Below are 25,763 nucleotides of genomic sequence, written 5' to 3'. Positions count from 1 at the left end.
TGCGTGTTGAAGCGCTCCACGCCAAGAGTTTTATGGGAATCTGCTCTTACAGGGTGAAAGCTGCAATTGTTAGCACTATGATTAGGTGGTAAGTTTTGGAGTTACAATATTAGAAAAATCATTGTTGCCATTATCCAAGAGCTCTATCAATAGTAAAACTGACCCCTATGACACTCTTTTATCTCTCAATTAGTTCCAAGCTCGGGTGCTACAAGCAGAGGTCTTATTTATAGACTGGCCCTCACCGAGCAACAATATCTATGGCTTGTACTCTGTAGTAGTGGTTCTCAAACTGTGGGAGTCCTTGAGACCCTTTCAAAGACTGGGCTGGTGTGGGGAGGTCAGACTGTTTTCATAATAATGCTAAAATGTTCTTTGTCTTGTTCACTCTTATTCTGACAGGTGTAGAGTGGCGTTTCCAGAGTTTACATGATGTGTGTGATAAATATAAATATATATTAAAGTATTTATTAAATACTAGAATATTTTTATATTTTATATTTTAAATTCATATTAAGATATTAAATATATAATCTCACATAAATCAAAACTCTTTGGGACGCTCACTAATTTTAAAAGTTTAGAGGGGCTCTTGGAATGAGAGTTTGAAAATTGCTACTCTAAATCATAATGGGAAGTGAAAAGCTCTTTCCTGAAGGTAGAAGCTTCTGGGTGGTTCTATTATAGAAATGTGTGAGAGATCCCTGGAGATAGCTTGTTTCATTCAAATAGGAAAAAAAAAAAATGACCCAAGAATGGAATGGATGAATTCAGATGCCAGTATTCCCTGTGCTGGGCACTGTTTCCTGGGCAGCAGGGGCACATATGAGCAACTCTATCACTGTCTTCTAGAAGCTCACAGTCAAGAAGGGGGAACAAACCAACGAGGAGACCATGGTAATAGGGAGTAGCAGGTGTACATGAAGTGCCACAGAAACACAGATGATACTTAATCCAGGGAGCAAGGAGAGGGGTGAGCACTTTAAATTAGGTCTTGAAGACACATGAGAATTAACCAGAAGAAGAAAAGGTGATGGTGTTCCAAGCAGAGACATTAAAGTGTGCAAAGACCTAAAGCAATGTTTTTCAGACATTTGATTTAGACCATTAGCAGGTCATGAAATCAATTTAATATGTTATGACCAACATAAAAAAAAACAAACAAACAGAACAGAAAATATCAGAGTACACCTCACACAGTATGGATAAGTATTCTTCCATGAAATTCCCCCCACCCACCACCGTGTGTGTGTGTGTGTGTGTGTGTGTGTGTGTGTGTGTGTTTGATGGGGTGAGTCAGGGGGAGGAAAACACTGCACTGGGTTACAGTGTAAAATGCATTGCTTATTGTTGGTTGAAATAATTTTTTGAAACCATTGGTCTGGAGGCATAAGAGGAAGCATTATAGATTTAAAGAATTATAAGCTGTTATTCAGTATGGATGGAAGGGGGTGGCTGTGGATGGTGCTGTCGAAAAGAGAAGGAAGAAGCAGGTAGTGGAGAGCCTTAATGACTAAGTAGCTTGGATTTTCTCCCAAAGGCAAGCAAGTACTGTTAAAAGATTTGTAGGAAGAGAAGTAAACTGATCAAGATGCATTGGTTGAATAAAAACCATTCTAGCATCTCTGAGAAAGATGAATTGGGGCGGTGGTAGTAAGATCTACAGCGAGGAGACCTCTTCCAAGCTGTTGTAAAAATCCAAGGGGCTGAACTAGAGGAGTAGGAACGGAGATGGTTATAATAGTTCTGAATTTATTAGAGCTCTTTGTAGGAGTCAGGTGGTGATTATTCCTCATATAGCATTCTGTCTAGTTTCATAGATACATTATATACTAGAATATAAGCTACACAAAGGCAGGAATTTCTGTGTCTTTTTTAAACCTCAGGATCCTCAGAAATGAAAACAACACTTACATACATCAGATGCTCAATAAGTCTTCTTGTCTGCATGCCTCTGCTCAGGGACCGAGGCTTCACCTCTGCTCTGCAGTTACCATTTGTCCCTGTGCTTTTTGGCATCAAAATTTTGTTGCCATCTCTTATACCATGTTGTCTTTACTATTGTGCTTTGTCCTTGTGAGTTTATGGCATTTTTATTCCTTTACTGTCATTTTAGAAGGGTTTTAGGAAACAGTGGAAGTAAACTCATGCATTTCATCTTTGATGTTTAACTAGAACTCTCTGACAGTTTACAGAATAGCTTTATTGATGGAGGAGGTTAGTTACCAGTCCCACTTTCTCCTTCATTTTCTCTGATTTAATCACATTTGTTCAACTAAATTATCTAGGAAAAGAATTTTAGAGTATTGGTCAAGTAGTTTGATTTTAACAAACCACTGATCTGGTCTCGGATCCCATAATTTACCGACTCCAGAATTGGTTGGTGTGATTTAGCAATAAGAATACATTAGTGTTACAAAGTAATATGGAATGATTAATTAGAGGAGGAGCCGTGGTTCAGTGGGAGTTGCTTCTTCTTTTTTTTTTTTAAATTTATTTATTTTAGGAGTCGCTTCTTAATACGCAGCTTTTGTTAACGTCTGCCCAGTTAGTTCTTACTGATGAACTGAAGGGATTTCAGAGAGATTTAAAATTCCAGGAACTTAAAATATGTCTTTTTTCTTTAAAAAAAAAAAAAAAAGTTCTATTTGTTTGTTAGAAAGAGCACGAGTAGGGGGAGGGACAGAGGGACAAGTAGACACCTTGACACAGGGCTCGATCCCAGGACCTTGAGATCATGACCTGAGCTGAAGTCAGATGCTTAATCACCTGAGACACCTGGGCACCCCAAAAGATGTCTTGTGAGAGGACCTCACGGTCTCCAAACACCACAGTAAGTAGAGCTCTCCTTCGACCTGTCAGCCCAGCAGCTTCTCAGCCACATTTTCTAATTTCCAGACCCCTGAAGGTTGCTTCAGCTTGGGCAGGTTAGGTGCGCTGACCAGACTGATCACATCCCGAACTTTAAACTATGGAGAAGACCTCTGAACAACCCCCAAACAGAAGGATTTTGTGAGTGCTTTCTTTCCCACATGCAAATGCACCCCATTGGATAAGTTTGGAATATGTTTCTCTCAGCCAGAGCAGGTATCTAAGGGTATGTGTATACCAAGTACGCCTGTTAAAAATATTAGGAAAAGTGCATCTGGGTGGCTCAGTCAGTTTAGAGTCTGCCTTCAGCTCAGGTCATGATGCCAGGGTCCCGGCATTGAGCCCCACGTCAGACTTCCTGCTCAGCAGCTTCTCCTTCTCTCTCTCTCTCTCTCTCTCTCTCTCTGCCCCTCACCCTCCTGCTTATTCTCTCAATCTCTCAAATAAATAAAATCTTTTAAAAATATTAAATAAATGAAAGTATTAGGAAAGGACAAATAGTTACATGCCAAGTTCCTTTTGATTTTGACAGGACCATGTATTTTTAGTTTTAACATATTACTGTGTAAACTTTAATGGTCTAAAATAACCAGTAACTTGAAATGTTAAAGGGAAGTTCATTTGTCACAGTATCCAAGTCATTTACTTTTAACGACATTGGGATGTGAGTTGATTTAGTCCCCCAGATTTTCCTGTCGGCAAATCAGAAAACAATGCAGTTTACTGTTATTTACTTCTTTTTGTTTTTGTTTTATGTTACTCCCAGGAGAAAATTCATGTTCATAGGAAGCGAGCCTTAAAAAGAAGCTTAGAGGTCATATTGTCCATCTTATTTCTGGTACACGAAGGAACCCGAGACTCAAAAAGATAACTTCCTGAGGCCGCTGGAGGAAAGGTTAATCTCAGGAATTAATTTTTATGTGTCTAAGTACTTTTCTTAGTCATTTAATATTTCTAAGCCTAAATTAGTACCACATACATCTGTGCCAGAGCAGAACTACCAACCCTCATTTATTCCATCAGTCATAGAAGCCTGTAGTTCTTCACTGAGGACATTGGCAGGCACATTATCTCACCACTGTTGTGGGTGTAAAAATCTTGAAATTCGGTCTCATCTGAAATACTCAGTAAACATTTATTTACACGAAGTGCGGAGAGAGCCACCCCATTATGTTCATTAAGGAACGCTTGAAAGTGGCAAGCACAGTGGGACTCAACAGCCATCCTAAGCCTGAATGTACATGATTTATGTGCCTAATAAATGCACATAAGGACCACTAGATAATATAGTCACCTTCTACCCAGTCAATAAGTACTGTATTCTTGAGAATTTTAAGAACCTGAAAATAGTTGGAGACTTGGTGATTTGAGGGAAAGTTCTGGTTAGATCAGCATTTTAGGGACTCCTAGTGGACTTGGCTTTCACCTTAGGATAATTCTCCAATCTTTGGAAAAGATAAATCAGATTCAGGAAATGAACATGTGATAGTGTGCATGTTTACTGTTTGCTGCCTCACTGGGCAGCCCTCATTAAGTATAGTTCGATAAATCCTATTATTGAGATGACTTCCAGTACAGCAGCTGTGGCCGGCGTAACCATGGCTACAGAGCGCCACTGTATCCCCGCTGCTGAGGGCTCACAGACACACTGCCAGCAGCTTTCGGACGTTACTTCCTCGCTCTCCTCTCTCTCTCTCTCTCTCTCTCATGCCTTACAGAAACGATTCCAGCAGATTCTTTTTCTGTTAGACAGTGTGTCATGAGGAGGAGGTTCTGTGTGAGTAAAAGAAACATGGCTTCTGTCTGTTAAACAAAATAGAGGTGTTTCCCCCAAACCGTAAGAGAAGAATGGAGGCAGGCGGCCCAGAAGGGATATTACCCGTTAGCTCCAGGCTATTACCAGGGAAGCAGGCTGCCCTACCATCCTAAAGCTCATTGTTCATCTTTAAATGTCACCTCCTCGTCCTAATGACTATTGAAGTTTGGCCCTTCAGGCTCTCTTGGCAGGCCTGGAGAAGGGGACAAGGCAGAAGAGCAAAAAGGGGGTTACTTTTATCGGAGTCTGTTCACTTTAAGCACCATTTCCAGAAATCTCACACAATACTTTTGCTTACAACAGGTGGCCCAGAATTTAGGCTTAGGGATAAATCTAGCTGCAAGGGTGGCTGGGAAATGTAGTCCTTTATTCTGAGCAGCAGTGTGCCCAGCCAGGACCGGAGACAGAGCAGGAGAGAGGGCAGCTGGGGTTGTGGCAGAGACGGAGTTCCTGCCACAGATAATTGTGGTGGAATATTCTGTGTATATCTGCGAAGCCTTAACTGCTCGTAAGTAATAACCACTGTTACACAGAAATAATAACTGTGGATACATGGTTGGTGCAATTAGCTCAGTAAGCAGTTTTAGATGTCCTCGGAGAAGCTCAGGGATTGTTTTTAGACCACAGGGACACATTCACAGTAACTATTTGCTCTTTACTAAGTGCTTTCAGTTGCGGGAATTCAAATCAAACAGAGTTTAAAATAAAATCACGGAAACTTATTCACCCCGTATGGAACTTAACAGAATCTTGGGGAGTATAATAGACTGAAGAAAAACTGCAAGAAATCCAAAACACAGTAAAAGGGTATAAATATAATTAATAGCTTCTTATGAAAGAATCATTTACAGTATGGTTGCTTACTGTAACCCCCTAAAGAAGCTTACGTGAATTTTTAGGGAGGTTGAGGAAACTTATATTCTACTTCCTGCCCCTTTCTTTGCATAAATTCCTTATTCATAAATCCTTCACGATAACTTTCCTTGATATTTTGTACTACCATTTACCATTTGTGTGATTTTTTTAAAAAACAGGTACACTGGGGTATAATTTATGTCCCATAAAATTCACTCATTATAAGTATACAACTCAATGATCCATGTTAACTTATAGTGTTGTGGAACCATCACCATTAGCCAGTTTTAGAACATTCCCATTTACTTTCTGTCTCTATGCATTTGTTTCTCTCTAGACATCTTTTAGAAATGGAATCATGCAATATATATTTTGGGTCTGGGTTCTTTCACTTAGCCTGATGTCATTAAGGTTTATCCATGTCGTAGCATGTGTCGGGAATTCATTCTGGTTGCCCGAGAGGGTTCCAGCGTGTGGGTCTACCACATCTTGTTGACCCATTCATCAGTTGATGGATGTTTAGAATGTTTCTAGTTTTTGACTTTCTGAATAACGGTGCCACAAACATTGGTGTACATATCTTTGTGTGGACATGTGTTTTCATTTCTCTGATAGATTCCTAGGAGTGGGATGGCTAGATTGTCTTATAGTTTTATGTGTAACTTTTTAAGAAACTAACAAACTGTGTTCCAAAGTAATTGTACCATTTTATAGTCCCAATAACAAGAGGGTTTCAGTTTCTCTCTTCCCCTCAATTGCCTGCCTTTTTTTATTATAACTGTCCTGGTGGGTGTCTAGTTGTATCTCCTTGGGGTTTTAATTTGCATTTCCCTAATGACTAATGATTTTGACCATCTTCTCATGTGCTTGTTAGACATGAGTATATCTTCTTTTTTTTTTTTTACTAGATTCTTTTTTTTTTTAATTTTTATTATTTATAAACATATATTTTTATCCCCAGGGGTACAGGTCTGTGAATCACCAGGTTTACACACTTCACAGCACTCACCAAAGCACATACCCTCCCCAATGTCCATAATCCCACCCGCTTCTCCCGAACCCCCTCCCCCCAGCAACCCTCAGTTTGTTTTGTGAGATTAAGAGTCACCTATGGTTTGTCTCCCTCCCAATCCCATCTTGTTTCATTTATTCTTCTCCAACCCACTTAAGCCCCCATGTTGCATCACCACTTCCTCATATCAGGGAGATCATATGATAGTTGTCTTTCTCTGCTTGACTTATTTCGCTAAGCATGATACGCTCTAGTTCCATCCATGTTGTCGCAAATGGCAAGATTTCATTTCTTTTGATGGCTGCATAGTATTCCATTGTGTACATATACCACATCTTCTTTAGAGAAATGTATGTTTAAATCTTTTGCCCATTTAAAAATTTTCGTCAGTTGTCGAGCACTCTCTATATATTGGTCATTGTAGATCCTCTCTATATCTTCTTTTTTATTTTTTAATTTTTGCCCTCTATTTGCTCCCTATATATTCTGATGAAGGCCTTTTATAAGATATATGATTTGATAATATATGATTTGACAAACATATTTTGTCCCACTCTGTGACTTGTGTTTTTATTTTTAAAAATTTTTTTTTAAGATTTTATTTCTTTATTTGACAGAGAGATCACAAGTAGGCCAAGAGTCAGGCAGAGTTAGAGAGAGAGGGAAGCAGGCTCCCCGCCAAGCAGAGAGCCCGATTCGGGGCTCAATCCCAGGACCCTGGGATCATGACCCAAGCCGAAGGCAGAGGCTCAACCCACCGAGCCACCCAGGTGCCCCGTGTTTTTATTTTTTTAATGGTATCTTTTAAAGTGCAAAAGCTCTAAATTTTTATGTGGTCCAACTTAACTAATTTTTCTTTTATGGTTTGTGCTTTTAGTGTTGGGTCATGGGACTTTGAGCAAGTTGTCTAATCTCTTCAAGCCTCTGCTCTTTTATCTATAAAATTGGAGTGATAATTCTTACCTCAAAGGCAACTATAATTTAAATCTGATTTCTCTGTATTTATCTGGGAAAAAGGGAAGTATAAGCAGAGACTGCAAGTTCAGAGACATTCTGTTCTTGACACTTGTTCTTCTTCTGGCTTTCTGGGAGGGGTGCACTTGGTATGTGTAAAAGCTATTGGATATATCTCCTAGGCAGTTTTGCTTTCATCTTCTGATCCAAGGGATTAGCTTTACAGATGGGGAATAAGGCAGGATAGGGGAACCAAAATACATAGGGTTAAAAAAAAAAATGGTTGAAGTTTCCTGAGAAGCAGGAGGAGGGAGGGATTATAAAGAGGCCTGAGGAAACTTTTGAAATAATAGATACAGCAATAATCTTGAGCCTGGTGGTGGTTTCACGAGTGTATATGTATGTCAAAACTTAGATTATATGCTTTAGATATGCACTGTTTATTGTGTATCAGTTATATCAATAAAGCTGGGCTTAAGGGAAAAAGCCATTAGGATGACCATTATCAAAAAACCAGAAAATAACAAGTGTTGGCAAGGACTCAGGCCAACGGGAACCCTTGTGCATTGCTGACGGGAATGTAAATAAGCATAGCCACTGTGAAACAGTTTGGAGGTTCCTCAAAAAGTTAAACATAGAATTACCACATGATCCAGCCGTGCTACTCATAGGAATATATCCAAAGAATTAAAAGCGGGCACTCCCAACGGGTATTTACACAGCCGTGTTCCCAGCAGCATTATTCACAATAGCCAAAAGGTGACAACAGCCCAGGAGTCTATCAGCAGATGAATGGATATGCAGAATGTGCCCTGTCCCTGCAGTGGAACGTCGTGCAGCTTTGCAAAGGAATGGAGTTCTGACACGTGCCACAGCATGGACGGATCCAAAAGACATTATGCTCAGTGAAAGAAGCTACACATGAATGGACAAATATTGTGTGATTCTACTTACAAGAGATACTTAGAATAGGCAACTCACAAGGTAGAAAATAGAATAGAGGTTACTAGGAGTGGGGGAGACAGGGATGGGCATTAATGTTTAATGGGTACAGACTGAGGTGATGTAAAAGTTCTGGAAATGGATTGTGGTGATTGGTTGCACAACAGCCTTGTGAATGTACTTAATGATGGCAAACTGTATACTTAAAAATGGTTAAAATGTTAACTTTCATAGTATGTATATTTTACCAATATAAAAGATGCAGAATAAAAGGATGAGTTAAGTGATATATAAGTTTAAATGGTAATAATAAATGTGTGATGCGAAGTTGACACATCAGCCCCAGGGGTAAGGTCAGACGCAGACAGATTGGGCTTCCTTCCTGGTACTCTGATCTTACCCTCACACCTATCAATTATTATAAATTTATTCCCCTGTTTCTTCACTCCCTTGTTTTCAGGCACTTAGATGGGGCATGGAGAGATATATAATGGAAAATAAATTGAATGTAGTTAGCTTGGGGAGGAGAAGATTTGGGGGAGGCCACGCCAGCTGTGTTTAAATATTTACAGGGCTGTCAGGTGGAGGAAAGAGGAGGCTTATTCTGTGCGCTCCAGAAGGCAGAAATAGGATTTCATGGGAAGCAGATCTTCCCTGCCTCTGGCAAAGGAATGACATTTTATTAAATAGAACAGCCTAGAAATGAAGAAGACTCCTTCAAATGCTGGATGCGGGCAAATGGAAACTAGGGATTGTGTAGAGAGGAGTGTTGCCGCAGATGGCACACGGGGCCAGGGCATCCCGGCAGGAAGACGTTTTCAGCGGGCTTTTGAAGAGTATGTCATGAAGGAACCATTTCCGGAGGTGTGAGCAGGATTGAGGGAGCCTGTCAAGGATGGTGAGATACCTAGGAACTAGCACAGTGGGAACACCTTCCCATCGGGCCGGAAGTAGCAAAGGGAGGCAGTGCTGTCCGAGGGGCCCGCGGAGCTGTGGAAGGGGAGTCATCAACCGCTCCGAGGAGGACCCTCCCGTAGGACCTGACAGCCACAGACGGAGCAGCTGCTGGCAAAACCCTGGCACCAAGGCAGAAGAACATCAGGGATAGAACTTCCTCCCCACCTTCCACCCCCTGTGCTGTCTCTCTCCGGACAAACCCAGTCAGCAGCCAGGAGGGGCACAAGAAGTGAAATAAAGCAGATTGGAGGGAGAGATCAACTTCCCGGGGTGCTGAGCAAGACCGAGAAGTGCATCTCCATGGCCTCATCCTTCCGTCTCAGAGACCTGCAAGCTTTGAGGCTATGAAGCACTTGATTTTTGTAGCAGATAGCCCAATTCTGCTTCCCCACCACCACCACCAAAAAAAAAAAAAAAAAAAAAAAAAAGTAAAAGAGCAAAAGACCCAAAGATTGCCCCTGATATCCCACGAATGACCAGCCATGGCACATGAAGTTAAAGAGGAGCTTGTGTTATCTGGCAATATCTATAGGGTCAGGGAAATGCTCTTGAAAGCTGAAAGGTGGCTGTCAGGCAGCCAACATATTTATTGAGCACCTACTGAATGCTAGGCGCTGTTCTTAGTGCTTTTGATCTAGTGATGGGTAAAGCAGAAATTCTTCTCCTTTTACATTGTAGAAGTAGGCAGACAATAAAGATGCAAATAAGTAATTCAAGGTGATATCACACAATGTAGTCAATTGATTAGATTGTGAACTGTACCATTTCCTAGTGTGATCTTGGTTAAGTTACTTGACCTGTGTCTCTGTTCAGTATCTATAAATGGGGATTAATGATTCTACTTGCCTAATAATGTTGATATGAGGATATAACTGTTAGTATATGTAAAATGTTTAGATCAGTGCTTAATACATAGAAATGCTACATATAAATGTGTGTTATGATCAGGCACTACTAAGTACTAGATGGGAGAGGAGATAGCAAAAAATGCATAGAAAGGAGAACGGTGGTTCTCCTGAGAGCAGCTATGAGACCGGGAAGCAGGAGAGCTGGTGAGCCCCATCACGGACATCGGGGAAGAGCCAGAGGCGCCAGGGAAAGGGCAGCCAACAGCCACTTGTGCCCTCCCAGAATGCTGTCCGTCTTTAGGGACAAATGAGATGACACTGAAGAAAAGCACCCTCTTATGGCCTGTTTAGTGGTAAATACAAGGCTGAGTTTTTAATGAAAATCAGCAATAAGTTTTAGTCACTTAAAGACAAAAAAAAAAAAGAAGAAGTAGGAAAAGGTGCTTAAAAGAGGCAGAAACATTGTATCTAAAAGCTCAGAATCTGAAATGAGACTGGCACAAGTTCACATCCAACTCTGTCATTTAACTATTGTCTGACCTGAGACAAGTTCCTTAACCTTGTTGATGAATGGAAATAATGGAAAAGGTGGAAAAAATGGAAGTAATAATACCAACCTCGTGCACTATTTTGAGTCTACAATGAAATCATCTATGGTAATTGCTTAGCACAATGCCTAGAACATTCTAAGGCTTTTAACCAGCACATGCTGCTGTTGCTTATTGCTGTAGTTATAAAAAGAGAGAATGAATCCCTATGTATGACTTGAAAAGAGCACAATAAAGTATTACATATTGATTTTTTCCTTGTTTTAATTGTTCTGCATGACTTTAGGGTTTAAAAAGGGCAGTTTCTTAATTTCTTGGCCAACTCCCCGAATCTTCCTAGGGAGCAGCATCAGGTGATGGCTTCACCAACCCAGAGCATCTGCTCACGTTCTGCATGAGCAGACGTGTGATCTCCAAGTACTTCAACGAAAAAGCAAAATAATGTAATGATAAGATTTGGCACTCGGTCTGTGTTTATTTCTGAATGATTATTTTGACATTTCAAGCTTACAAACAACATTTGGCAAACTTGATATTGCTGAAGAAAATTAATTGGAAAAATTGGTACTTAAAAATTTTAAGATTCCCAGAGGTAGGGGTTGTGGGGTACTCCCCCTCCACGGCACTGTTCCCTTGGTGGTGGTGGGATGTGGAACCCAACCCTGAGCTTCCAGTAAAGCTAAAGCCCATCCAAAAAAAAAAAATTTTTTTTTAAGAATTCTTTTTCCATCTGACTCTTTTCTGAACACAGTCTACTAACTGAGCATTCTTACAGTGCTGTTTTTTTTTTTTTCCTAAAGATTTTACTTATTTATTTGACAGAGATCACAAGTAGGCAGAGAGAGAGGAGGAAGAAACAGGACTCGATGCGGGACTCGATCCCAGGACCCTGAGATCATGACCTGAGCTGATGGCAGAGGCTTTAACCCATGAGCCACCCAGGTGCCCCTTATGGTGCTGATTTTTAAAGTGAGTCTCTTTTGGTGACACCTGCTAATTTCTGCCCTGATAGTTTCTAATAAGTCAAACTTCACAGATGAAAAAGAAGTAAAAAAAAAAAAAAAAAAAAAAAAAAGATGAAGATTCTCTTTTCCCCTCCACAAAACATTTTGTTATTGAAAGATTTCAACTCTATCTCTCCAAAGTTACTACTCAATTGTAAATCACTTTCAGAGCATAAGCTAATACATGAATGTCAGAGTTGGGGTTTTTTTTTTTAATTTTTAATTGTTTTTCTTTTGAGAGAGAGTACAAGTTTGGGAGGGGAAGGGCAGAGAGAGAGAGAATCTTAAGCAGGTTCCACGCCCAGTGCAGAGCCCAACTTGGGGCTCAGTCTCACAACCCTGAGATTATGACCTGAGCTGAAATCAAGAGTTGGTCACTTAACCTACTGAGCCACCCAGGTGCCCTTGTTTTTGTTTTAAATGACATGTTCTGTCTTTTTCTACCAGGAATGAAAAGCGTTATTTTTGGTTTTTTTTTTTTTTGTAGTTAGTTGTTTTTCTAAAATACCTTGGAATGGATCTTCACTTACTTTTTATAGTTACTAAAATAAAATAAAAATCCTTTTTAATTTGAGGAATGAGGAAGAGGATCATCTGTTCATTATGGGGAAAAATTTTAATATGTTGCTTCATTACTTCAAATACCTTACTATCCATTCGATGAATGAAAACCTACCCAGAAATAAAGCTTTTAAAATTCCTGTTCAGACCAGGCATATATTAAATTGTGATGTGCCACAAACTGATTAGGACTTTAACATATGAAAATGAATTATGGGGGCACCTGGGTGCCTCAGCCAGTTAAGTGTCTGCCTTCAGCTCAAGTCATAATCCCAGGGTCCTGGGATCAAGCCCCACGTCAGGCTCCCCACTCAGCAAAAACCCTGCTTCTCCCTCTCCCCACCATCCCCCCTCCTGTGATCTCTCTCTGTCAAATAAATAAAATCTTTAAAAAAAAAAGAAAAGGAAAGAAATTATGGGATTCAGAAGTTGAAAATCTATCTAAGGAATTCATAATTTTATGAGGCTTTGAATTATAACCATTATTGATTTTAGGTTGACTATCCCTTTATTGTCAGGCAAATCTAAGAAGTTTTTGAGGGGAGAAATTATTTTGAAGTTTTTATTCTTGGGGCAGTTTGGCACTTAGCATCAAAGCGCCTACAACTTGCAAAATAGTGGAGAAGAAATTAACAGTGCTTGGCAGTGTGGAAAAGTCCTGTACTGTCCCTTTTCTCCTTTAGAACTTAATAGTTGGTTTACCACTTGGGTACTAATCTGTTATAGTTTAGGCACCAACTGAATATGTAAAACAAAATCTGTATTTAAAGATATTTCTGGGGTGCCTGGGTGGCTCAGGTCCTGATCCCAGGGTCCTGGGATGGAGCCCGCATAGGGCTCCCTGCTCAGCGGGGAGCTGGTTTCTCCCTCTGCCTCCCCCCACCCCACCCTTGTGCTCCTACACTCACTCTCTCTGTCAAATAAATGTTTAAAATGTTATAAATAAAATCTTTAAAAATAAATAAAGACATTTCCTTTTTGGGTTTTCTTTTCTTTCTTTTTTTCTGCTTTTCTTCCAACTTCCCTCCCCCCCACCCTTGCCTCCTCTGGGGAAAGCTTACCTCTTCGTAGTTCAAGAGTGGTTTCTAATTCACCTTGAGAGGTAGTGTATATTCTGAAAGGCGGTGTTTCCTGAGTCAGATCATTTGTTTAACATCCCTTGCCGATCTAGAAGGATTCTCCCTCAGGGATCTTTAGCTGTCTTGTATCTCTTTTGCAAAGTCAGTGGGCTTTTCTCCTTCTCTCCTTAAGGAGGACTCACTGGCATGAGGTCGCCGGCTTCAGTATGTATGGCTTCTTGTCTGAGGCCCCCACGCTGAGCTCCTGTATGCTCTTCCTCCAAAGGTCATGTCCGACACAGTGTCCCCACTGTGCCGGGTCACCGGGAACACAGGATGACCATTTTCGTTCATCATTATTCGCCTAAACTTAGAGATAAGAATGCCCCTATTGATTTCACCCTCAGGTTTCCCCTATAAATTGTCGCTATACTTACCGAGTAATTATATGTTTTCATGCCAGAGGCATGTGTAAGAGGTAAAGATGAATTCTCCGCTTTTCAGTTTGGGCAGGACATTACCGAATACTGATCATGGTACAAAGCATGGCTGATAAAATCTCCTTATTTCTTCCAGTAGTTACACTGAGACAATTCAGGCATGTACAAGATCAAGCACTCACTAGACCATTTTTTATTTTTCATTTTTTTGACATCTGTGGGTTTCCATAGAACTCCAGAAGGGCTGTGCCCTCTTTTAAAAATTAAATTAACTAAAAAGGGAAAGAAAAAGAGCCTGCATTTTCTGGGGTTTCCCCACAGGCTTTTTATCTGTTTAAACTAACAGGGATTTTTCGCATATTGACATAAGCATTCATTTGCTAATTTCTTGGACATGAAACTGCATGGAGCCTTCCCCAGAATCTTGAATGGAGCTGAAATTCTTGGGTCCTCAGGGCTGCTCAAGTCCTGCATCCTTCCCTGCACACAGACGGTTTTTCCTCCTCTATCTCCTTAGATAAAAGTCAGTGCTGATCGCCTTAAGGAAAGAATGAGTTAAATGGACCAATATTCTAGGCGTGGATCTAAAAACCCAGCCTTTTCAGAGGCCCCTTAGCACCTGCAGCAGCAAGGTCATTTGCACATACATAAATAAATAAATTAACAATGAATAAATAATTTAATCCCGGCCACACAATGCCACCTTGCAGATTTGATCCTTTGCAGCTCCCAGTGAATCTGTCCATTTCTAATTCTTTTTGATAAAGTCCTCAGATACTCGCTGACGGTCAGGCTCATTTTCTCATTGTTTTCGGTTGATTAGCTCTGTATGACCCAAGGTTGCCCTTAAAATCCACGTCTCTCGTGAAGACTCTGAAAGTCCTTCTTTTTAGCAGCCCCCCCAAAAAGGATGGACAGCGCCTGCCCTTTCCCCACACAAAAGCCTGGAAGGTTTCTGTCACTAGCTTCCTTCACCCAAGTGCAAAAGCCGCTCGTTAGGGGTACCGGGTTTTCGTGGCTTCTCTCCCCCTGCCCTTGGGTGTGCCTGGGTCTGGTCTCCTGGGCCTCTTGGCCCTGCTCGGTGCCCTGTCAGAGACAGCACCAGGCCTCGGCGCCCACCCACTCTGTCGCCCGGACTGTTACAGGGTCTTTTGAGAAGCATGCTGGCCTTCACTGGGGAGTTGGGGGTGAGGGGGTGCTTTTTTTCTTTTATTTTTTAGTGCTTGGGAGGTTGCAGCCAGTTTCTTGCACTCAGGCCACACATTCTGTTTGGGCTGCGGGCACAGAGGCGGGAGGAGTCCTGTCTAATTCACAAGTCTCTGTGACCCTGTCCTGTGGGCTGGGCCTTCATTTCCTGTAACTGAGCTCCCCTCCCCCAGGATCGCCACTGCCCATTCACTGGTCATTCTCTCCCCTCCTGAGGGGGCAAGCCTTTATTTATTTATTTTTTTTTTAAAAGATTTTTATTTATTTATTTGACAGAGAGAAATCACAAGTAGATGGAGAGGCAGGCAGAGAGAGAGAGAGAGGGAAGCAGGCTCCCTGCTAAGCAGAGAGCCCGATGCGGGACTCAATCCCAGGACCCTGAGATCATGACCCGAGCCGAAGGCAGCGGCTTAACCCACTGAACCACCCAGGCGCCCGGGGGCAAGCCTTTAATTAATGGGGACCAAATTGTGATTGATGGAAAAATTCAGACACTTTATTTTTTTTCTTTTAAGATTTTTATTTATTTATTTGACAGACAGAGATCACAGGTAGGCAGAGAGGCAGGCAGAGAGAGGAAGGGAAGCAGACTCCCAGAGCCCGATGAGGAGCTCGATCCCAGGACCCTGGGATCTTGACCTGAGCCAAAAGCAGAGGCTTTAACCCCCTGAGCCACCCAGGTGCCCCCAAAAAATTCAGACCCTTTAAGTCAATTGTTCAGTATCCTTCAAAATTCCCGAAAAAATTTTGCATGATTTTTAACTGTCAAGACTAGGGGATTTTCAAGATTTTCTTTGTAATTTTTTTTTAAAGATTTTATTTTAAGTAATCTCTATACCCAGCATGGGGCTCGAACTCACAACCCCAAGATCAAGAGTCACGTACTCTACTGACTGAACTAGCCAGATGCCCTTCATTATAATTTTGCTTCTTCTTTCTTCTTCTGGACCATGGAATTAAAAACTAGCTATGTTATGTGGGGGTCTTACAATTGTTACTTTTTAGTGATGGTGAGTGTCTTGAGTACTTAAGGGAGATGTCAATGAAAATTTCACCACTCAATGAAAATTTGAAAACGTAGCCTCCGCAACCCACGTGGAAATCTGCACAAGTTTTATAATCTCCTCATATATTTCCTTTTATGTGATACAATTTTAAGAATGGATTTTGATATACATGGGTGCATTTCTAGGTCTTCCAGAAGGGCAGATAACTTAGGCTGAACTGTCAGAGCCCTTCAAGAATTCAGTTCCATCATCTGAATCCTAAAGAAGTAAGAAATCGTGGCTCCAGATGAAGTCAGGATACCTTGTCAGTGAAACCCCTCAGCTCAGAAAGCTCTGAAAGAGAACATGGTGTGCACGGCGCACAAGAAGACGAACACCAACCACAGTGACATTTCGTGCGTTGACAGTATTCCCAGCTCAAATGAATCTTCAGGCAGCAGACACCAATGTCATGAGTTTATATCAGTCTGTGTCATCTTTGAAGCTGTTTTTTAAAAAACTTCATCCTCTAAAAGATCCATCATCTGGGGATGTTGACAGCGATGAGAAACTGTAACTTCATAATGCTTGCATCACGAGTTTGTGTTGTGTGTTACTGTTTTCCCACAGTTAATGCTGGGAACACTGGGGCAATTGGCAGTATATATTACGAAGGAGAAAGGGTTGTATCTTTTTTTTCAGGGGAGGGGCATCCGGTCTTTTTGATGAGAAATCTCCGGTGGATGTTTCTGAGCCTGGTGAAGAGCAGTTCATGAAAAAACCAGAAAGCTTCACACTCCCAGGAGGAAGACTGTAGTGAACAGACAACCCCAGGAATAACAAAAACTGCGACCCACAAACCCATCACACACTAAGCCATAAAAGCAATTTTAGCTCTTTCTTATTTGGAAAGCAATAAAGCATTTCCAATTTATGGAATAAGATAGAGAGAGAGAGAGGGAGAGAATGCACATGAAGAAGAAGACTCCCCACTAAGTAGGGAGCCCCATGCAGGGCCCGATCCCAAGACCCTGGGGTCATGACCTGAGCCAAAAGGAGATGCTTAACCGACTGAGCCACCCAGGCATCCAGAGTCCACATCTTTTTTACTCCTTCAGTGTCATTCCCTCATTACTCTGCTTCTTTGTAAATAGCCCCAGGTGTTCAGGCTTCGTACTCCAGAATACAGAGCTGGCCCTTGGGTATGAGCCCCAGTGAAAGCAGGTTGGACTGTTTTTACAATGTCCTTTGGTTCTGCTGTTTACACCAATCAGACTTGGTAATAGGAAATTCTTTAAGTTCAATCTTGCTCACTCCAGCTCCGCTTAGTGGTTAGGGTAGAATTTTTCGCTTGTTAGAAGTGTTTCTTTGCTATGTCTCATCATCTTTGTCTACTCAGAAGCCCTTGGAAATGGGTGGTCTGAAGCAGGCTTGGAATATTCTTATTTAATCTAGCACTCCTAGACTCTAGTCATACCTGAACACCTCAACATTTGTCATACTCAGTGAACACCCACGCAGCCAGTACTTGCAGAAATAACTCAACAGAAGAAATATCTTATTCACTCTTAAAGCAAACAATAAAATCGTCCTTGGCCTTGTGGAGAGGAGTAAAACGCAACATCCTGACCCATCCTTATTGTGGAACAAAGCACACCAGGATGAGTGGGAAAGATCCTGAGCTCCTTCGAGAGGCCAGCTTCACGTCCCTTCTCATCTGACCTTAAGGTCTTCTTCTGAATCTCATTTCCCTAGTGACGGGAGCGGTAAGCACGTCCATGGACCAAAGACCTACCTGAGCAGTGGAGGGCCCCTCTGTATAGGCTCCTCACCTCTGCGCAGGGTGCTCAGAATGGAGGGAAACGATAACTGGGATAACTTTGGGGTTTGTTATTCAACAGGTGATTGGAATAGTCAGTACTTCCCATATGAGAAAAGCCTGCCACCGGCCATCTTTATCAGACACATCGCCAGTCTCTGAGCTGTATGGCTGGAGACAGCGGTCTACCGGGTAAGTATGGGGCTTACTAAACTTGTAAATTCAAGGACTTCTTTTCCTTCCAGGGCGTTTACTACTTGTTTATTGATCTTGTAGATGCTGCTGTGAAGTAAGCGAATTTCTGTCACCAGGGACTTTTGGTGGTATTTCTGGTGAATTTCAATGTTTTTTTTGTAACCGAAATAAAAGTTGGATTTAGTTCTGAGGTTCTTCTTGTTGCAGTTGAATTAAACTAGTATGTAGAAAACAAAGCTTCCTTTATTCTTTTCTTTTTTCCTCCAAAAGTTATTTAAGATCATTAAAAACTGAGTTTCCAAAAATTATCATAAAAAAAGGATTTAAAGATTTAGATGAAGTGAACCTCATGCATTTCGTGCAGGAAAAATATATATTCTTTTAAAGAGGTAAGAAGCCTTATATTGTTTAAAGAGCCTCTTTTTTAAGGTCACACTATTGCACTGACCTTTTTTCCTATGGTTTCATTTCTTTTCTGAATGTATATTTTCACCCAAGAATACATTCTAATCTAGTTTTGGGGGGAAATTGATCATCTTTTTAAGAAAATTAAATTATCATAATTCATAATTATGCATGATTCGTGCATGCTTTCATCTGATGGAGTTTATTGAAAGTGTCCCCTCTAGTATAAGCAGCTTGCTTTTCTGTAAGCCCTTGAAATCGTGTGAAGACACAGAAAACTCAATAGCCTGAAACTGAGCTGGCCTCTGTTTCTACACATGTATTTATCCTAGTTGCTTTCCAAATTAGATCTCTCATTGTTGGTACAATTACAACTCACAATATTTTGTTTGAAGGTTTGATACTCATCCTGAAATAACATAAGGAAAGATCCATCCTCTTCGGGAAGCACTGATCACAAACCAAGATAAGACCCTGAACCTATGGTGTTTGTAAGACATTCTGGCCACTCGCCAAAATCCGTCTGTGTTCCCAATGTCAACATTAGCCCCCCTAGAAGAGGCGACAGCTACTTCCAGATGTGTTCCAAGACACTCACCTATCATACTTGTTGACAGAGTCTGAGCAAAGGTAAGACATCACAGCCCTTCCTAGTCCTGGTGAGGCCTGTGAGCGGCCTGAGCCTCTGCCTACTGCTGGCCAGGCTTCTCCGCTCCATTCGCCGTTGGGCCTCAGGACTAAAGCCGGTGATGACCAACCATTGATTCTGGCCTCCCAGGCTGAGAGGTTCAAAGGACATCATGGCAGCGAGTGTCACTTGCTAGGATTTCTCCCTCAATAGGAAATACTCCACTGTTCATATCTGTCACACCACTCCTGTCCTCACAGGGAGTGACTCTTAGCCCAGCTCTAAAACTCAGTATGTAGCTTCTGGTTCCCCTCACTCTTTCCAGTGAATACGGGCTATATTTTGTATATTCTTTTTATTATTCTGCTGTTTACAACCCACTTTTTCTTTCTTTTTTTTTTTTTTTTTTACACAATTGAAGCTGCTCCCCAAAAAGAAATTCACTGAATATTTAAAAAAAAAACATGTTTAGACAATTTAAGTATAATTGCTTTTAAGCCAGCTGCCTCATCACTTAATTTGGACACAGGAGAAAGATAAATAAAGGCTTGGGGCAGTCATGGGGTCTTGGGCACCCGAGGTACATTGGCTTATTATGTTACGTAAGGATAGTTGGATTTGTGGGCCTGGATTAAGTGTTAGTTTGTATCAGTCTTTTATTATGAAATTGATTTTGGCCATTTTCACCTCTCATTAGGAGAATTTTATTTTTGTTGCTTCCTTTTCTCCTTTGGGCTTGACCTTGGAACTCTTCAGTTGATACTTAATGTGAAGTTGTTTCTTTGGAAGGGGGGGGGCAGTGGTTGGTAATAGCTGACTTAAAAACCTCATGAGCTCCCCCTGCTGTTTCTCAACTGCAATACAAGCCCCGTTCCGTTTTAAATCCTAGAGGCTGATAAGTGGAAGAACTGGAGAGCCCTTTCTGGGTTTGCTTGATCTCAGAGGCAGAAAATATGCTTTTTAACTTCCTCCTGAAAGTTAACCAAATCAGAAAGGAAAGACAGGCTTTTTAAGCATTTTATCCAGGCTATCTCTTAAGCTAGGAAGTGGGTCTATACCACTTTGGAAAACTGCCAACAAAGAACGAAGAAATATATAATCCAGTGACCTCATGCCTGAAATGGATGGGCTTAACTTGGGAGATTGTTTTTAGTCTTTTCCTTTTTGATCTGTAAAGGTTTTGGGGGAAAGTGTTTTTAAAACAAGCCCCCGATATAATTTCTGTTGTGTTTAATCTTTTCCCCCAACACTTCTTGAAATTTGTGGTCCAATTTAAAGGCATGCACCTAAATTTAGTGTGACTTTTCAAGCTAAAGATAATTAAATAGCACACAGAAACCACATTTGTCAGTCAGTATTTTTCATATAAATGTGCACGTTATTAGGGTACCATACTGTATCACAAATTAAAAACATCAGAAGGTATGCATTCATCAGACTACAGATACATGTATTGGAACACCTGCCAGTCATTGGTAGGATGGTGAGGGAAACGGGTTTCTGCCTTTGTGAAATGCATAGTCTATTGGGGTAGACATTCATGAAACAAAAACTCAGATAAAAACATATTTAAAAACTATGAGTGATTTGTTGGATATGACACCCAAAGTAAAGCAACAAAATGAAAAAATAAAGATAATTTGGGCTTTATCAAAATTTACAATTTTTGTACCTGAAAGGACACTATCAACACAGTGAAAAGACAACCAAAGAATGGGAGAATATACTTGCAAATTATCTATCTGATAAAAGGGTAATATCCAGAATATATAAGTAACTCCAACACCTCACAGCAAAAAACCAACAAAATTTAAAAATAGACAAAGGGGGGGCGCCTGGGTGGCTCAGTGGGTTAAGCCGCTGCCTTCGGCTCAGGTCATGATCTCAGAGTCCTGGGATCGAGTCCCGCATCGGGCTCTCTGCTCAGCGGAGAGCCTGCTTCCCTCTCTCTCTCTGCCTGCCTCTCCATCTACTTGTGATTTCTCTCTGTCAAATAAATAAATAAATAAATCTTTAAAAAAAAAAAAATAGACAAAGGGGGCGCCTGGGTGGCTCAGTGGGTTAAAGCCTCTGCCTTCAGTTCGGGTCATAGTCTCAGGATCCTGGGATCGAGTCCCAAGTCGGGCTCTGCTCAGCAGGGAGTCTGCTTCCTCCTCTCTCTCTGCCTGCCTCTCTGCCTACTTGTGATCTCTCTCTCTCTCTCTCTGTCAAATAAATAAATAAAATATTTAAAAATAAAAATAAGCAAAGAACATAAATAGACATTTTCCCCAAAGATATGCAAATGGACAATAAACATGAAAAGACACCAGACATTTATCATTGGAGAAATGCACTTCAAAACCACAATGAAATGCCACTTCACCTTTAGAATGAAGGCAATTATGAAAACAGTTACCTTTTAGGATGGGATTTATAAAAACAAACCAGAAAATAACAAATGTTGGTAAGGATGTGGAGAAATTGGCAAGGGAGATGATGACACAGTGCGGTCTCTGGAAGACAGTATGTGGTACCTTATAAAATTACAAATAGAATTCCCATGTGATCCAGCAGTTCCTCTTCTGGGTATAGGCCCCAAAGAACTGAAAGTAGGGCTTGAAGAGATGTTTGGACACCCATGTTCAGCATTACTCGTAGTAGCCAAGAGGTGGGAGCAACCCGGGGGCCCATCGACAGATGAAGGGAATCACAGAATATGGACTGGACATAGACGGGAAGAGTATTAAAGAGAAGGAAATTCTGACCCATGTGAGAATGCAGACATTAGTGGTTACGTGAAATAAGCCAGACCCCAAAGGATAAATGTTTACCAGTTCCACTTAGGTGAAATACCAGTAGCAGCCACATTCACAGACAGGAGAATGGTGGTGCCAGCCAGTAGGGGTGGAGGAATGGGGAGTTGTTGGAGGGGCACAGAGTTTCAGTGAAGGGAGCCGGAAAGATTCTGTGGGTGGACCGTTGGTGTTAGCCGCCCAGCCGTGTGAAGAGACGGAATGCCATGGAGCTGTTCACGTAAAAATGGTTAAATTGGTAAATTTATATCTGGACCACAATTTAAAAGCATCATGAGGAGTAATCTGAAAAGACAAAAGCAACAGTTTTCTCCTATTGGATGTTCAGTGGCTGAGTGTCGGGGCAGTTGGGTTTAGGAGGTGGTCCAGGAAGGTATTGCTGACACCGACAGGGAAAGGGAGAGCGAGCGGGGAGAGCGTGGGAGGCCCACGCTGAGAAGGGCCGCCACACGGGGGGACGGGGAAGCCCTAGCAGGTGGGCAGCCCAGGGGGACACGTGGGGCGCGCAGGGAGGAGCGTGGGTGGCTGGGGCTCAAGGACCACATGTTGCCTGCAGACTGGCGAGGCCTTTGGACTCCGTGGCAGCCGCGACAGGTTATTGAAGTCCTTAGTGGAGGAAGAGAGGAAAATAGGATCTAAACTCCCTGTAAACAGGCCGCTCAGACTGCTCTGTGGAAAAACGAGATTTTTGAGGAGCCGTTAGGCCGTGCAGCGTCCTGGGTGGGAAGTAGTGGCTTGGCCAGGGACGACTCCCCCAGTTCCACGGTATGTCATTGCCGTGTGAGGTGCCAAGGGCGTGTCACTCAGCCTGATTGCAAAAAGAGGATCTATTTATCCTTCCTCAGGAAAAATGGACCACTGAGGTGCTTTTGATTCCTCAGAGAACAGCGCTGCGCACATCTTGGTTGTTAGCACGACCCGTGCTGGTCCACTGTCGTCCCAAGTCAGAGGTCACTGACGCCAGGGACAGGCGACTGCTGTGTTGCTTGAAATGCCCCTGGGCCCAAAGTGCCTTCAGATGATAAAAGGTAAGACGAAGCTCCATTTCAGAATTTTCAGCGAGGTCACTGGAATAGTTTCACACTTTAAAGTCCTCGTCGCACCCCCTTCAGTATGCTCGTCAGTCGTATTTGGTAACAAGTGGGAGGCAGGCGAGCGCGTCGGGGTGGAAGAGGAGAGAATGTGTCGGTTCCCGGAGCTTCGCGGGTGTGGGGTCAGGGAATGAACTCGCAGGCCAGGCCAGCCTTGGCCTAAAGCAGTGAGAGCCTGGTGCCTTCCTCTGTGTCACAAGAGCCGTCAGAGCAGCAAACTCCTAGGGCCCACGGCCGGGTGTGCACCGACACTGCGAGCAAATCCGTGTCTGACCGCCCCGACCAGCAGGTGTCCGAGGGCAGGGAGGGAGCCCCAGGTGTCCGAGGGCAGGGAGGGAGCCCCAGGTGAACGGCGCGGCCACCTGTGGTTCCTCCCAGGGCAGCGGAGCCGCATCAAACCTGAGCCTGTGGCAGCCTCTGGACCCCGCTGCGGGAGCTGCGGGAGCTGCGGGAGGAGCGGCCCCCAGTTGACCACCAGCAACATCCAGCCTCGGAGAAACCGGGGCACACGGCCTGGGCTCCCCAACGGATCAACGGTAAGGAACTGAGCGGGTTGGAGGGGAGATTTTATAGATTGAAAGAGATTTAAAAGGCGTATCAAACATTTTTAGATGAGCAAGACAAAAACTAAGCTGTATCATAGTCCAGGGATGCACATTTGGGTGATAAAGCTATGTTTTAACACCGAGCTAGGGGCCCCCGGGTGGCTCCGTTGGCTGAGCAGCTGCCTTCCGCTCGGGTCATGATCCCGAGGTCCTGGGTTGGAGCCGCACATCCGGCTCCTTGGTCAGCGCCAAGCCTGCTTCTCCCTCCCCTCCGCACTCATGCTCTTTCTTGTCATCTCTGTCACCATCTCTGTCTCTCTCAAGTAAGTAAATAAATTCTTTAATCCTCATAGCAAGTACTTGCCGTAAAAGGCAGGACAGTGGGTAAGTAGCTGGGGGGGGGGGGGGGGAGGGCTTGGAACCAGGGTGAGGCGACAAGGAAATGGCAGCGTTGTTTCACCTGCCGGGTAGGTAAGGGTATCCGCCTTCAAGCGCGCTGTTAAACACGTTTCATGCCGTTTTCTGCATCTTTATTTGATTTTACAATAAACAGATTTCCAAAGTTCTTAGCAAGCATTTTATGACCATCTTTTTTTTTTTTTTTAATTTATTTCTTTGACAGAGAGAGACCACAAGCAGGCAGAGAGAGAGAGGAGGAAGCAGGCTCCCCGCTGAGCAGAGACTCTGATGCGGGGCTCGATCCCAGGACCCTGAAATCATGACCTGAGCCGAAGGCAGCGGCTTAACTTACTGAGCCACCCAGGCGCCCCTTTATGACCATCTTTAATCTCTTCCCTAATGTATGATGCTCTCACCATCGCCACAGAGCAATTGGCCAAGTTTCCCTCGGGGTTTTATTCTTGTGCGCAGGTAATTCACATTCCTGAAACCACTGTTAACTCGTTCCTGTGTTGCTTTCATAAGCTTCTGTTTCAGTGGCTGCTTGTGGTTCAGTCTTTGGGTTGCTTCCACGACTGTAGGTAATGCTTGTCACTTGTTTAGTTTGGAAATTGAGGTTAGAAAATATTGCTTTAATTTAATAGTGACACACACACACACATATGTAATATATATACTGGAGTGCACCGGGTAAAGAAGGGAGCTGAGGAGGTTGTGAGGGTGGTGGAACAAGTTTCTAGAAGAAAAGACCAAGCGCATTTGCAAAGGCAGCAAAGAGCTTGACTAGTTTTGGAAGTCAGAGTTGTAACGGGTAGAACAGGCAAGTTGTTTAGACCCAGTGACCCTTCCTACTTAGAAAGACTTAATTTACCAGAAGGACGTTGTTCAGAGAGCTGTGACAGAACGTCACACATCCTGCATATGTGCCGCCCTGCTAAAGAGACGCTTCAGGTGATGGGGTTTCTGGTTCCTGTCTCTTCGGTGCAATAGTTACCGGATGATCTTGGGAAAAATTTCAAGACTTTGGTCCCTCTCACACTGGATTTACCAGAAAGGCAGATTTTAAGGCGATTTTGACTGGCCTAGGCAACCTCCTGAGTGAATATGAGTGTGAAATGCTAGGAAGGAGACATGACTCTAAAGGAGATGGAAGGTGGGTCAGGTCAAGAGAGCATGAAACAGTATGTTTATATTTACTCATAAAAGAATGTACCATTTGGGGGCACTTGGGTGGCCCAGTCGATGACGCGCCCAGCTCTTGATTTGGGCTCAGGTCATGATCTCGGGGTCATTGGATTGAGCCAAGCATTGGGCTCTGTGCTCAGCCAGGAGTCTGCTTGAGGATTCTCTCTCTCCCTCTCTCTCTGCACCTCCCCCTGCTCACCCATGCTCTCTTTCTAACATAAATAAATCTTTCTAAAAATTTTTTTAAAAACAATTTTTATTTATTTATTTGACAGAGAGAGCCACAGTGAGAGCGGGAACCCAAGCAAGGGGAGCGGGAGAGAGAGAAGCAGGCTTCCCGGAGAGCAGGGAGCCCAATGCAGGGCTCGATCCCCGGACCCTAGGATCATGACCCGGGCTGAAGGCAGACACTTAACCAAGCCACCCAGGGCCCTAAATCTTTTTTTTTAAAATGTACCATTTTTTAAAATAAAGAGAATTGTAAAATGACAATTCTTTCTACGTTTGCACGGACTAGCTTTTAAAGGATACATAAAAAACTGGTAATAGTGATTGCTTCCCAGGAAAAAGCATAGGATGGCTAGGCCTGGGGAGGAGGAACCCTGACTTTTCACTCTTAACCCTTTTGTACTTTAAACATTTT

At 42.7% G+C, this 25,763-nt stretch overlaps 1 long non-coding RNA gene across 1 annotated transcript in view; it reads left to right on the top strand.

Annotated features, from left to right (window-relative positions):
• Positions 1–23,521, top strand: part of LOC106006323 — a 60,687-nt gene extending 37,166 nt beyond the window's left edge. The window contains exons 5-8 of the long non-coding RNA XR_001180305.2: positions 17,960–18,069; positions 18,873–19,107; positions 22,746–22,928; positions 23,370–23,521. This is a non-coding gene — a long non-coding RNA (uncharacterized LOC106006323). The remainder of the gene's footprint in view (positions 1–17,959; positions 18,070–18,872; positions 19,108–22,745; positions 22,929–23,369) is intronic.
• Positions 23,522–25,763: the final 2,242 nt, after the last annotated feature.

This window comes from Mustela putorius, unplaced genomic scaffold (assembly GCF_011764305.1).
Source record: "Mustela putorius furo isolate JIRA1106 unplaced genomic scaffold, ASM1176430v1.1 tig00003932_pilon_pilon_pilon:0A:0A, whole genome shotgun sequence".
In the NCBI taxonomy this organism is placed as follows: Eukaryota; Metazoa; Chordata; class Mammalia; order Carnivora; family Mustelidae; genus Mustela; species Mustela putorius.
The sequence above is the reverse complement of the archived record's forward strand: the minus strand, read 5'-3'. Positions and strand labels throughout refer to the sequence as shown.